Source organism: Wyeomyia smithii, chromosome 3, assembly GCF_029784165.1.
Source record: "Wyeomyia smithii strain HCP4-BCI-WySm-NY-G18 chromosome 3, ASM2978416v1, whole genome shotgun sequence".
NCBI lineage: Eukaryota > Metazoa > Arthropoda > Insecta > Diptera > Culicidae > Wyeomyia > Wyeomyia smithii.
The window spans coordinates 91491252-91506665 of NC_073696.1; the positions used below are offsets into that span (position 1 = coordinate 91491252).

Consider the following 15414-nt stretch of genomic DNA (forward strand, 5'->3'; position numbering starts at 1 on the left):
TTGACGTAGGGCTAAGTTATTGTTATCTATATTTGGGTACTTTCTGTGAAAGCGAAAATAAAACTATCACGGACAATGACTGTTCAATCATGTAATGAATTTTAGTCATTTGTACGTTGAACAGATAAAGTGTAGAACAATTTTGTAATAGATTGGTTAGCGTTACTACTTCAGGAATATCTGGAGAGAAAACTATTTTTACTGCGAGTTTGTTTGGACAAAATGCAATAAATATTCAAGGAACTTAAAGTCGTAGATTGACGAATCAAAAAATCTAATTTTTCGTTCGAATAGAAGTATTGGAAGAATAAAAACTATTTTTAGTAACCTAAAAATAAACTAATAATTCCTACTAACCCTAATCCTATGTCATTCATGTGATTCAGTCTCAAACTTTAGGAGCAACTGCAAATAATGTTGCATTGGTATGATAAAAATCTTTTATTCGCTTTCGGTTGAAGTTTAATCATCTGGCAACAGTGTGCACTAAACTTCCATGAATCCCTAGACAGTGATTCAGTACAACAGCGCATGTTCGACGTTTTCCCAGTAGGATTTATGTGTGTTTATATCACGAGACCACGAACAGTACCTGCAGTCGAGTTCTGTTTGTCTTTTGAAATGAAGTATTTCCAGCTGTGAAACAACAATAAGCAGTTTTGTTGACAATTTTGCTGACGGAATTTCATTCAACCGACTGGTAAGCAGTTTGTGCTAATGTAAATCGTAGTTTGTTCATTCATTCGCGTTTATCGCGACTCTTCAACACCGTCAAGGATGGAAATCCATGCAGTGGTGTTGCTATGAAATAAAACAGAAATTATGATTGTTCCATTAAAAGAGTGAGTGTATTGCAAGGTCATTTAGGATGCTGTTGTATTAAGAATTGTTTCGAGCAAGTACTAGTAGGTATAGAACAATACTTTCTACAAAAGTGAAATCGTTATACTTTCTGTTACATTAACTGCCGGTTTGCAGAATTTTTAGATGATGATTTGAGATTTACTTCGCAGTAATTTGTCTAGCTCTCAAGGCAATATTATAAAACCGGGTACGGGATATTTTAATATTTTTCTTCGGATAACATTTGTGGATATTTATCAAGGCTGTCGCTAAATTTGTTTTTTTCTTACTTACTGAAAAATATCTGTTGAGTTTTAATAAATATTTTTCGTTTTTTATCGTAACCGTCGGATGTTTCGAATTGTTTTATCGAAAAGATCAACGCAAATCACAGCATGATCCACAAGAAATGTAATCCCATCGGTGTCACCAATTCGAGTAAACAGAAAATATGCGACCATTTTCGAATCGTTTGACACACAGCTATCCCCGTTACAATGTTGCTAAAATCACAGCAGAAGCACTCGCTTTCCTGATTCTTTCATCGTAATTATAAAAACTAACAGAAATGCGGCTTCAGCGATTCTCTTTTTGATCTTCCCTTGGACCGTATGGTTTCACTCGTTTCTCTGGAGGTTTTTGCTTCTAATTGAGTTGTTTTTGTGCAAATAGTTCCCTGGAAAAACAGTTACTCGCTTTAAGCTACAAAAGGTTTTCATTGCTGACCTCTGCTGAAGCGCATAGGTATTTGCTTTTAATGGTGAAAGGTCATGCATTAAAAATCTCTTGACTTTACGCTAGAATAAGGGTTACGGTCACGGTGTTCGTAATGATATATTCGGATATTCGGTGATTCAAATAGTTATTCGTTTTTCGCAACTGCTTTACACGTTTAATAATATTTCTTATAAACTATGGTAATAAAATAAACGACTGTAGTTGACTACTCCAGATTCCTCATTGGTTTATTGGCCATTAAATTTGACGAGTGTGGAAGTTGAATCTGATTTCTTTGCTGCGCTTCAATCGTTGTAAATCACGATATGAATATTTTTGGTTCTGTTAGGTAGTAAAAGCTATTTTTTATATCATATCCGGACTACTTCGTGATAACGGCGAATCCTTGCTTGTTTTCCTATCTAGTTTCGCCCTAATCACGAAGTATGTTTCCTCGCAATAAAAATTAACAATAAATGTAACAGTTGATTTTTAATAATGAAAATGGGTCAACGTTGTCAGATTTTTCCTTGTACACATCTCTTCACTAATATGAACCACAATATAAGTACAAAAAGAACAATCGCAAACAATGCAACTGGCTTTCTACTAATAGTCCACAGTATCATACGTACTGTGGATTGCAGGCCGAGGATGGTTGTTCAATTTGCATTGAACAATGCTATCGTAATGAAAATTGAATCTGAAATAAAACATGCACATGATGAAGGCCTGCCATGTATGGTGTCAATAATAATGCTTTTATTACACCGGACAAAGTGGAAATGAAGCATTTGTATCGAGGCGAATAGGTGTGGAACTGAATACGAAAAACACATTCATTGTTGAGATGGGATTGATGAAAACAAAAACATTGGCTGCGGGGGCCTAGTGTGGTTGGTAACGTCTCCGCCAACCACGCTCGACGCCTGGGTTCGAATCCCACCGCCGACATAGGTGTCGATGGTTGTGAGGTGGCGTGATCCACTCACAACCAACCCAACTGGTCTAGATTCAATCCTAGCCGACACCGGGAGATTTTCTGAGGCGAAAAATCTCTGGGATCACGCCTTCCATCGCATGAGGAAGTAAAGCCGTTGGCGCCGGTCCGTTAATAAACGGGTCGTGAGTTAGGGTCCTGGGTGTGGAGTCGCCTCCCTGGGCGTCGGTGATTGGCCACAACAGTGGCGCAAACAGACCGACGGAAAAAAGGCGAGAATAAAAAAAAAATACATTGGCTTCAAACCCATGTATCGAAATTTGAAAAACAAACATAAACATGCATGCAACAAACATGCATTAGAAAGAGTGTTTCTCAATTACTGAATATTTGATTAGTTACTTTTTCGTTATGAAAGTTTCTCATTTCGCAATATCCTCGAATCTCTGATTGGAATGAACAGCGAAGAATAGCTGCGAACAAAATGTTTTAGAGCTACAAAGGAATGTGAAGGATTTATTTTATAAGCGGTCCGCTTCCCTAATCAAAATTCTGCGTGAAATCACGTGAATAGTTAGATTTCCTTGTTTTAAATCGAATGTATTTTCCAGTTTCTCTTGACTGAAAAGGGATAGACACGATGGCGAGAGCGTAGTGTAGTTAGACACATCTCCGACAACCACACTGATGGCCTGGGCTCGAAACCCAACGCTGACATAGGTGTCGATGATTGTGGAGTGGCGTGATCTACTTATAGTAACAACTGGTTAAGGTTCAATTCTAGCCGACACTGGGAGACTTTCTGAGGGGAAAAATCTCTGGATCATGCTTTCCGTCGCATGAGGGAGTAAAGCCGTTGGTGCCGATCCGTTAATCAACGGGTCGTAAGTTAAGATTCTGGGTGGAGTCGCCTCCCCGGGCGTGGCACAGTGGGGCAGATTGGTCTGTTGGCGCGACAAAACCTCATAACTCCTTAACAGTTGTTTCCACAGTGTTCATATCTTCGGCAATGTTGTTCACCATAAAAACATCTTCTTGGAAAATGTATTCAAGCAGCTTTAATTTTTGTTCTACAGATAGCGCTGACATCTATCTTTTGAATAAAAGGTTGTAGCCATTTTGTTTTTCTTCGGGAAAGTTGTTTATATCATCAATTGACATAAAGTTGTCGAACATATTACAACTGTAGGACTGACCGTTAACGACATAAAATTATTTTCATTATTCATAAACCCAAAATTTTAGTAATGAATTATAACTGGGACTTAATTACATTTGTTTCAATTTAAGATATATTCGAACTTTCGAGTCATCATGAAATCATGATGTGTGAGAAAGAATATAAAATATAGTTTTAATGTTATTGTTTGTGATAAAATGTTTCAAATAGGAACATTGTTCAATTAAAGATTAGTTGATCATGTTCCCTTTCTAAGAGCTCCTCTTGGGTAATTTTATACCATTAAACATGAATACTTAACGCTTACTTTTGTTTAAAATACTGTTCACCCAATAACAAACTGTTTCCTAGTACTAATAATTATTTCCGAGGGGTCTTAATACTACTGGACGTTAGTTTCGAAAGATCCCCGAACAAAATCATGGTCTTGTTGCATACACCGGCATTCAGCAAAGCCAATTGTAGGAAAAACATCGATACGGACACTGCTGATTGACGATTTTTTATATTAATTGACATGAAAACAATCGTTGCGAAAACTCGAACTACTCGGTAAGTCGCAACTAGTAGCAGCTGATTTTTGGTTTAGTACTAGCTAATACCTTGTATTTTAGTACAATAATAGTGTCATAGCAGAACAACGTAGAACTTTATGTTTTCCATATTGCCGAAAATGAGGAAAAATTACAAAAAAAAACTTGTTTTACACATTATGCCTCCTACGAACCTGTTTTCAACAAAACTGTTTTAATATCACATTACCTATTAGTTTATACTCTATTTTATGAGGATCATTTGAGTTAGCTAATTATTTCCTAATATTTGCATGCCCTACTGGAAGATATCTGATAAAATTTTGTCTTCCATTTTACAAGCCTTGTTAATCCTCACTTTTACAATATTATAGCACATTTTGTAAATTATTTTTCAAAGTGAATTATCATGATTTCCAGTCGATAACATGTCTACTGCAAGTAGAAAATAAAATGAGGCCTGAAAACTTAATTTCATTTTTATCTAGTTCTGTCGCGACTTTTCTTGGTTCTGCCCCACAGTGCGTGGCACAAGAACAGTGGCGGAACTTGACCAACAGAAAATAAGCGAAAAGAAGGTGGATAGATATTTCTGCTTTGTTTAGCGATTACCAGTATAAACAAAGAAATTCGACTACATTTGACTTATAACACGGTCAAAACAAATTGTTCGAAAATTGTTTGTTGTTTTTGGAAACGCTCATACATACAACTCATTGAAAAAAAAATGAGAGAAAGAGAGAAAATGAAAAAAAAAAGAGACAGACAACAAAAGGGAGAAAATGAGAGAGAGTGAGAAAATGAGAGAGAGTGAGAAAATTGGAGAGAGTGAGAAAATTAGAGAGAGTGAGAAAATGAGAGAGAGTGAGAAAATGAGAGAGAGAGAGAAAATTAGAGAGAGAAAATGAGAGAGAGAAAATGAGAGAGAGAGAAAATGAGAGAGAGAGAGAGAAAATGAGAGAGAGAGAGAGAGAAAATGAGAGAGAGAGAGAGAAAATGAGAGAGAGAGAGAAAATGAGAGAGAGAGAGAGAGAGAAAATGAGAGAGAGAGAAAAAATGAGAGAGAGAGAGAATGAGAGAGAAAGAGAGAGAAAGAGAGAAAATGAGAGAGAATGAAAAGATAATGAGAGAGTGAGAGATAAAGAGAGAGAGACACTGAGAGAGAAAGAGAGATAAATCGAGAGAAAGAGAGATAAATCGTGAGAAAGAGAGATAGATCGAGAGAAGGAGAGATAAATCGAGAGAAAGGGAGATAAATCGAGAGAAAGAGAGATAATCGAGAGAAAGAGAGATAAATCGAGAGAAAGGGAGATAAATTGAGAGAAAGAGAGATAAATTGAGAGAAAGAGAGAGAAAGAGAGATAAATCGAGAGAAAGAGAGATAAATCGAGAGAAAGAGAGATAAATCGAGAGAAAGAGAGATGAATCGAGAGAAAGAGAGATAAATCGAGAGAAAGAAAGATAAATCGAGAGATAAATCGAGAGGAAGAGAGAAAATGAAAGAATGAGAGAGAAAATGAAAGAGAGAGAGAGCGAGAAAATAAAAGAGAGAAAGAGAAAATGAAAGAGAGATAGAAAATGAAAGAGAGAGATAGAAAATGAAAGAGAGAGAGAAAATGAAAGAGAGAAAATGAAAGAGAAAGAGAGAAAATGAAAGAGAAAGAGAGAAAATGAAAGAAAAAGAGAAAATGAAAGAGAGAGAAAAAATGAAAGAGAGAAAATTAAAGAGAGAGAGAGAAAATGAAAGAGAGAGATAAAAATGAAAGAGAGAGAGAGAAACTGAAAGAGAGAGATATAGAGAGAAAAAATGTAAGAGAGAGAGAGAGAGAGAGAGAGACATACCTCGATATAAGGCAACCTCGATATGACGTAAATCGATATAACGTATCTTTTATCTCAATACTAGCTGACCCGGCAAACTTCGTACCGCCGCATTGAGTTTTATTGACTGTTGTGTTGCAAAAACTGAAATATCTAACTGCTGCTCAAAAACATACCTACGATATGTTTCGGCTCTGATTTGTTTTTAGTTTTTTTTTCAATCCTGCGCTCGTAAAATTCTACGTTTTTATTTCATTGAACATTATGAAGCACCTTTCAACCATAATCAAATCATTTCAATACATTTCTGAAAATAAACAGTCATTCTTTTAAAAATTCTGAAGGAAATTATTACATTATTTTTTCAATTATTCAAAAGCTTGGCTTAATGCAAATATAGTAATACCCTTCTGCCTGGCCAATCTCACTGGAACAGATTTTATAAAAAACTTCAAAATTCTAAATAATTCAAGCTTAAATTTCGGAATATACGAAACATGTGAAAGTGGTCAAGGCGGTCCTAGCCACTAAATTCTAAATATTCCACAATGTCGGGGTCAGGGTCACGTGAATATGCGACATAGAGCTGTCCATGTGAGAAGCATGAATACTCGGAGTTTATGCCACAAATTTTCAGTGACTGTCCTTGGGTTTTATCAATAGTCATCGCGAATGCGCGACGCACGGGAAATTGCAGACGTTTAAAATTTAACGGCAAATCGGTAGGAGTAATCAAGATACGCGGGATTATTACGACTTCTCCTTTGTAGTTTCCTGTCAGAATTGTCGCTTCATGGACATTTGCCATCGGGTAGTGGCAGCAATGCATCTGTTCGGTGGTAAATTTGACCTTGAATCTATAAAGTAGTTGTATTTGAAAATATTTGATTAGCATTTTTCTCTCAATTGAGTGTTTAAGTTACTATACTTTATTTTTCTTTTGTTCAAGACTTGTTTAAAGACTATGGAAACTGAGTGTGTAACTGACGATTCTGAGATATATGGGATGTCGAATGTCGGCGCATTTCGAGCTCGTCTTGTTCTTAACCGATCAACTTCCCTTCGGGACTCGTAGATTTCCTGACTCTCTAATATTCTATCTTCAGTGCTGCGAAGCCTGACACTCTTATTGACCTGCTACTACTCGTGTCTTAATTCGCAAAACTGGAACAAAAACGACGAATTTAATTTTAATTCAACGGCATGTTAAGTATTTGAACATTCCACTTACAACAACTTCATCTGAACAAAAAACACTTCGACCACAGCAGAAATTTGTCAAATTCAACTGGGAGATATGCAAGAATCAGTTTGATCATGTAGATTAGGGAACATTCCTTTTATAAAATACCCTTAGCGGCATCTTCGTTAGGAAGCATTCCCACTACATGTGGAAGAAAATTATTCGAAACCAACTGAAATCAGTATGAATACTCCTCAGAATTCTTGCAAAAACACATTATTATTTTTAATCTATTATGTTTATTACGTACCGACAGTGTTTTCTTCTTTCTTGACAAACAGTCACAGCACAAATTAACAGAAACCGACGTTGAATTTAAGTGGCATCAACAGAAACCAATACGAAAATCGCATAGAACTATTCCATAAAATATTAAAAAAAATGAAGGCTATCGTTTTAGTACGCCCCGGTGATGAAAACTTGTTTCGAATTTTTCCGATCAAAGGCAACAAAAAATTCTATTCACTAAAACTCATAGAAAACGTCTCGGAATCTCAGAAGGGCGGGAAATATCAAGGGTTGGTTTTTAACGTTTTATAACTTTTCCAGTTGATTTTCGTTATTGCCATGGCATAGTGACAATATGGTTTTGTCCCGAACAAAAATTCTCGTAAAACCTAATGGCCAACCACTTTTCGGGTATCTTTTTTTTTTCAAACATACGTGATACCAATTGTTTTTCACGTGACCATGTGACATAAAGCTGTTTATGCGAGAATATGCATGTTTTAGGTTTAATGCCACCAGTTATCAGGGCTTTGGGCATTATCGAATATCACCCAACTGCGGAGCGCGAAGGTACATACAAACGAAGGTACGAAATTAAATGGTAAATTGGTAGGTACACGGAGCTTCGAATTTTTCGCTTCAATGACATTAATATTTCATCTGCTTTTTGAGGCAAATCTGCTGCCTAAGCACAGTGCAATTGACACTTCGCAACATTATAGTTTTTAGTTCAACAATTAATTGTAAATCCAGAGATTTGTAGGAATGCAATAGTGCCTATTTAACGAAACATGAACAGAAATCAATGTTTATTGAGAAGCAAAAACTACACGTTTCTTTTACCAGCTAACAGAATCATTGCAGCATGAGCAAATGTTTAGATCATTGACAGTCAGTGTGCATTTTAGAGAAAATTGAACAGATTGATTAGATCCGAGCAATGGTAAATTAAATCATCGCACATGTAGTGTTATTCTTGTTCTTTCTTTTCATTTATCAGATAAATAAAACGATTACATGCAACTTTGCTCAAATAAGCCAGAAATTAAATTTACATTATCAAGTATATGCCCTTGAATAAAATCAAAGCCACGTTGAGAGTATTCACATGCATGTTGAGTTTGCTGCTACCACGCTATAGCGCTTTTGCATAGAAAAGGTGTAGTAGGCAGCGAAAACGAATATCACCTAATACCTAATACGAATATCACCTCAATAACGACGCTACAACAACTTGTCTACCGGCCATAGCCTACAGTCATAGTAATCTAATGACGTTGTTCTTGGAGTAAAAGGCGGTAAAAATCGAAAATATATTTCAATTTTTCTCTAACTTTATCAGTTGATTATTGTTATTTTTATGGCCTATTAACTCGTCGAAGATGAAGACAAAACAAACACAAAAAGAATCATTCAAAATAAAATAAAATTAAAATAAAATTAAAGTATCACAATTATTTTGGGGTATAATGCTTCGAACAAATGTTTGTGTTTGAAACCAATAAGTACCTAAAATGGGGTAGAATTGACATTTATTGTTTTCAATGTTTTGTGACTGGTTATTAGGCTGTCCCAAAAAAAAAAAATCGATGTTGAAAAAGTCAAGGTGCTCAGCCCTAAATTGAAATATGATATTATTTATAGCATTTTTGTAGAACATGACTTGCTAAAATATCGTTTTCAGGTTGCTCAAACGTGATTTATGAAATATGTCTTTTTCAAGCTACAAAACCACCCTTTTGCACTTTTTTCAAATTTATTCGATTCCTGAATATTTCCATATATTTTTTATGGGGTTGTGTTTGAATATTTTGCATGGTTTGGTTCATCATCGCATTCAGTTATTTGACTCACAGAGCCCATTGAACATCACAAAAAAGTGAATTTTTCTCATAATTTGCAGATAAAACCCTTCAAAACACATATAAAACATTTTTTTGACCAAGAACTGGAATTTTTACTGCAAAACGGGATTCAAGACGAAAATTTACATGAAAAAAGATCCTTGGTATCTTATCGGAGGGCTGAGATATTGACGTTTATACATGTGATGGAAAACTATGCATTTTGTCAAAAAGGCCACTAAAGCTCAATATCTCCATTGCACAGTGTTTTATTTTGCGTTTGTGCGTATAATTTCCTAAATAGTGATTCAAATACCACCTCAAGTGAGCTTTTCCTCACCCATCATTCATGGGGACCGATATTGGTCTGATGATAAAAAAACGAATAAATAAATAAATAAATAAATATTGATTATAGCCATAAGGTAACATAGTTAAGGAGTTTCAGGATATTGAAAAATGCATCTTTTAATGTAGAAAGATAGGTGATCAATCCACCTATGAGTGAGATAAAAAATTTACTTTTTAATCAGAATAAGATAGACGCAAGGGTGTCTTTGACAAAGTTTCAGGTTATATTAAAACAAGAAACTTTACCGAAGACATCGTGTTTCTATCTCTTATATATTACGAGCAACATTGAGTTTTCTAGTAGAAGGCACTAAAAATCACAATTTCCGTTCTAACTTTTTTCGCAAATTTTTCCGAATTTTTAAACCTTCTACTAAGTTATCAGCCATCTAAAAATTCATCTGTTTTCTGAACATTGTTATTTTTTATCTCTCAAAATAAATCAGTTATTTACCATATTTGTCAAAAGCATAGTTTTCCATCACATAGAAAAATGCCAATATCTCAGCTCCCCGATAAGATTTCAAGGATCTTTTTGCATGTAAACTTTCATCGTAAATTCCGCTTTGCAATGAAAATTTCAGTTCTTGATCAAAAATATTTTTACTTGTGTTTTGTAAGGTTTTATCTAAAAATTATTAGAAAAAATATTTTTTTTTGTGATGTTTAATGGCCTCTGGAAGTCAAAAATCTGAATGCAATGCTAAACTGAACCATGCAAAATATTCAAAAACAACCCAAAAAAATAAAAAAAATATGGAAAAATTTAGAAATCGAACAGAATTGAAAAAAGTGCAACAGAGTGGGTTTGTAGCTTTAAAAAGTCATTTTTTCATAAATCACGTTTGGGCAACCTGAAAACAATTTTTTAGAAAGTCAAAATGTTCTACAAAAATGTTATAAATAACATTATCTCTCAATTTAGGGCTGAGCACCTTGACTTTTTCAACATCGATTTTATTTTGGGACACCCAATTGGTTATGTTTGTCTATGAAAATTGTCTTAAAAGGCCATCAAACTGGTTTATATATACTACTAGGTGAAGAGAAATAAGTTTTTGCGCACCTTTGAGTACTCTTGAGAATCTTGCATCAATGGAAAAAACATTTTTTCGTGCTTCGATATAACGTTACTCGATATGACCTAACGGAAAAAAGTGGCCTTATATCGAGGTATGACCAGCGTTGCTAAACGAGCGAGAAGCATAACATAGCCACTCCTCTCTGCTTGAGAATGAGATGTGTGCTACGCTTCTCCAGTCGTTCGCACACACACCTTCGAGACACTCTTTATTATTCACGCACTTGCCAGAGCAGCAACCAGCATACAACCGCTCGCAAATTCTCTTCTATCTTTTTACTCACGCCGAGTACGCGAGTACTCGAATAAGAGTACTTGACAAGGAGTGCTTGAAAAAATGTGCCCGAAAACGAAAATGCTTCGTTCACCGACTCACGCATGCGGTTTGTCAATCGCTGAACTGATGCCAAGTAGTTTTGTATCGTGCACCGACAGCCGAAAGTGGGGTGATAAATCGCATGCTTGAACGTGTAGGGTATCGGAATACCTACTCGCAGTGATGCCACATTTTTATCTGTATTTCGAATCTCAGGAAATCACCTCAGTGATATTTCAATCTGTATAAAAATCTGCATATTCACTGAACATATCCCTTAGAAGAAAAAATACGCAATATAGTTTGTTCATTGACTCATTTATGCACACGTTTACGCGTAACATATAAATATAATGAAAACTTCAACACGCTCAATAGCATTTGAGTTCATTTTCGATTTTCAACTACCTACATCGAAAAGTTTATTTCGCGACCTCATTAAAACCAAAAAAAAACTGTATAGTTCTGTACTATTTCTAGAAAATCTGTAATTTGTATATACAGATATCTGTATGAAAAACAAACAAAAAATCTGTATAAGTACTGATAAATCTGTATATGTGGCATCCCTGCCTACTCGTCGAAATATTCTTTTTGCCACTCCGCTTCGTCGTGCCTTGTCACTCCGTATCGTCATAATGCGTCTTGACGGTCTTGACAATCACCTCTGCTGATTGTGCTCGCGAGAAAGGGAGGTACACGCGAGTGGGAAAGTACACGAGCGAGAGTGTGTGCGAGAAAACTCGCAAGCAGCAACGCTTGGTAGTGTGAAATGAAAAAAGTAAAAGAGAACGAGAAACAGTGCGACAGGAGTATCTCTAGTGTGAGATTTTGGTAGCGGCGAGAACGCCACTTGGAGTATCGCATGCTTTTTGCGAGCGAGTTTAACAACGCTGGGTATGACTGTTTGAGTTAATTTACCCTAAGACCTACAGAATATTAATGATGCTGGATTTTTATTCAGGATTTATAAGGTAGAACTACATTGGACGGACTATTTCTTTGAGTGCACCACCCTGACGAAAAGCTATTTATTATCTTACCAAAATTGAAAATCACAAATGTTTCTCGTGATTCTGATGCAAATTAGCTAGACGAGATGTTTCCCGATAGGAGTTTTCTGGATATTCCTCGAGTTTTCTCATAAATTAAGTTAATCTCATCGGTGGTCCACTAAAGGACATGGTCTATTCAAGATAATTATAAAAAAATCACGGTGTATAGGGTAGATTAACCTAAAGTGAACCATTTTTCAATAGTGAACCATTCAGATTAACTCATTTTTTGTGAAAATTCGAGGGATTTTTATAAAACTTTCATTCGGAAACATCTTATCCTGCCAATATGCGTCACAAGCATTTATAAATTCCGAATTATGTTAAGAGAAATTAAGTTAATCTGTAATCTGAGGGAAGGGTCCATTATAGGTTAATTTACTCTAGTTTCAATAGTCTGTTCAGAACACGCGGGCCCATACAAATTTGAACGCATCCCACGCGTAAAAAACGACCTGAGTGTACTTTGGATGGACTACTTTCTTTAGTGGAGCACCAAAACGCAAAGCTTTTTATTCTCTTGAAATAGGATAGATTAACCTATAGTGGACCATTTTGTTTTATTGACCTATAGTAGACCACCTGTCAGATTAACTCAATTTCTTTTAACATAAATCGGAATTTATAAATGTTTGTGCTGCCGATTGGATGGTTAAGATGTTACCCGATGGAAGTTTTCTGAAAATCCCTCGAATTTTCGCATAAATTGAGTTAACCTGGCCGGTGGTCCACTATAGGAAAGTGGTCCTTTATAGGTTAAGTTCTCCTAAATTGGAATTTACAAATATTTCTCGTGATTTTGATGCAGATTACCCGTCTGCGGACATTTCTCAAACGAATCAGAAGTTGCAGATTTTCGTCAGTTATCGATGAATCAAATTTCACTAGAGGAACAGAATAATTCCTGGCATCAATAATTGCACATTTTAATGCTTCCAAAGCGGAATCAACATTCACTTCGTTTTGCAAATCCAGCTCATTATTGAAATTATTCCCAATATGAGTTTTATATCTTTCCCAATAAGCCTTGTGATAATTAAAAACAATAACAAATTAAAACAAAAACTGATTCATGTGATATGGAAAAACCTAAATTAATCCACCTAGCGGTCAGACTCAGCCTTTCTCATTCAAATTTATTATTTGTAAAAATAAATTTACATGAATGCTTAAATCCAATAAAGGTATATTCACTCTTTGGGTTCTAAAATATTGATGTTGTAGTTGAAGTATAAAATTTAAAATTTGACGTAATGTTAGTGCTTAAGAACTAGCGAAATAAAAGAAATGACTCATAATTTCGAACAATTTAATCACGAGCGATACCAGGAACGTTCAAATAGGACGATACCACATTTAAATCATGTTGAGGGCATATAAAGCAGGTATAGTTTTAAATAGTCTTTGAATTTCTTTTCGTTCCATAATTTTTGAACCACATATCAAATTGTTATGAAGCTTGTTATTTGTAAGTTTGAGAGATTACTCGTTCGTATGACACTAGTTATGTTCAAACAAGTCGTGTAATCTTTGTGATAATAGACTTTCGTTGTTATTACAATTTAATACATATCGGTTGCTTAAGTTTGATTATAATCAAATGAAAAGGGCAGCCAAACTTTGAAATCAAGTGTTCAATCATAATTCATCAGTTAACCCTTCACTAGCCCATTCATCTGATATCAATATTGTTTAAATCGGTTTTGTAGTTTTTAAGATAATAAAATTTCGGGATTTTCACATTTCGATACATGACAGACGAAGTTACAGTCCGAGTACAGCCAAATGTAATGGGGTGTTATGAGGCAGCTAGACCTTTCATTTGACACTAATTCTGTGGAAATCGATTCAACCATCTAAGAGAAAAGTGAGTGAATTTATGTAGTCTTCTGAATATGTTTCTTTTCATAGCTGGATTTCACATTTTTAAACATAACAGGCAAAGTAATAATCCGTTTGCAAAAAATCAATCAATGGGGTCTTATGGGGCGTCAAGACCTTCCATATGACACCGATTTTATGAAAATCGGTCCAGCCATCTCTGAGAAACATGAGTGAGATTAAATAGTCTCGAGAACACGTTTCTTTCCATAACTTCTGAACCACAAGTTCAATCTTCATAAAATTCGAAAGTTAAGGTTTTTTTAGGTAGCCCGTTCATTTGAAATTAATTATGTTTAAATCGGTTGTGTAGTTTCTGACATATTGATGTTTCGTGATTTTTTCATTTTGATACATAACCTCTAAACTAGAAATCCGATTACAATAAAATTCAATAGGGTCCTATGGAGCAACTATATGTTTCATTTGTAATTAATTTTATTGAAATCGGTTCTGCCATCTCTGAGAAAATCGAGTGAGATTGGAAGAGTGTTACACACACATACACACACATACAGAAAAGTTAAAGGATATGTGCTTGAGTGCACAACCGTAGGCTTGACGTGGGACTATTGTGAGTGTGAAGATTTAATTCTGCCATAGCCATAGTATATAACACACACCAAACGTACAAATACTTAACACAACAATCCAAGAATACTTCACAAGAAACACATACACCTTTCATAAACCATAGCATACAAACTAATAGGAAAAATAATTAACTTGTTGCCTATAAAAGTGTTCTGTCATGAATAAATTTACCTCGGATGAATGCATTTTTGCACACACATACGTTATACACACACGCTATATACACACACTACTCACAAGCACACGCTCTTTAGACACACCCACGCTACCTACACACACACATACACACACCACTTACATACACACGCCACTTACATACACACGCCACTTACACACATACACGCACACACGCCGCTCACACATACACACACGCCACTCACACATACACACACGTCACTCACACACACATTCACACACACATTCAAACACACACACACATTCAAGCACACACACACACACATTCAAACACACACACGCATTCACACACACGTCACTCACAACACACATTCACATACACACGTAAACATTGACACACATACAAACACTGACACACACACAAACATTGACACACACACACATTCACACTCACACATTCACACACACACATTCACACACACACACACACACATTCACACACATCCACACATTCACACACACACACACACACCCACACACACAACCCCACACACACAACCCCACACACACATACACACGCTAACGCTACTCACACACACACATACACTCACCAACGCTACTCAGACACACACTTGGTATACGACACACTATA

At 35.7% G+C, this 15414-nt stretch overlaps 1 protein-coding gene across 3 annotated transcripts in view; it reads left to right on the top strand.

The window, feature by feature from the left end:
- Window positions 1–15414, top strand: part of LOC129731959 (phosphopentomutase) — a 125156-nt gene that overhangs the window by 83098 nt on the left and 26644 nt on the right. The window contains exon 1 of one of the 3 annotated variants that reach the window (XM_055692371.1): window positions 564–700. The exons of the other annotated variants lie outside the window; for them this stretch is intronic. The gene's annotated coding sequence lies outside the window, so the exon portion shown is untranslated. Of the gene's footprint in view, window positions 1–563; window positions 701–15414 lie in introns of those variants that run through there. 3 annotated transcript variants of the gene reach the window in all.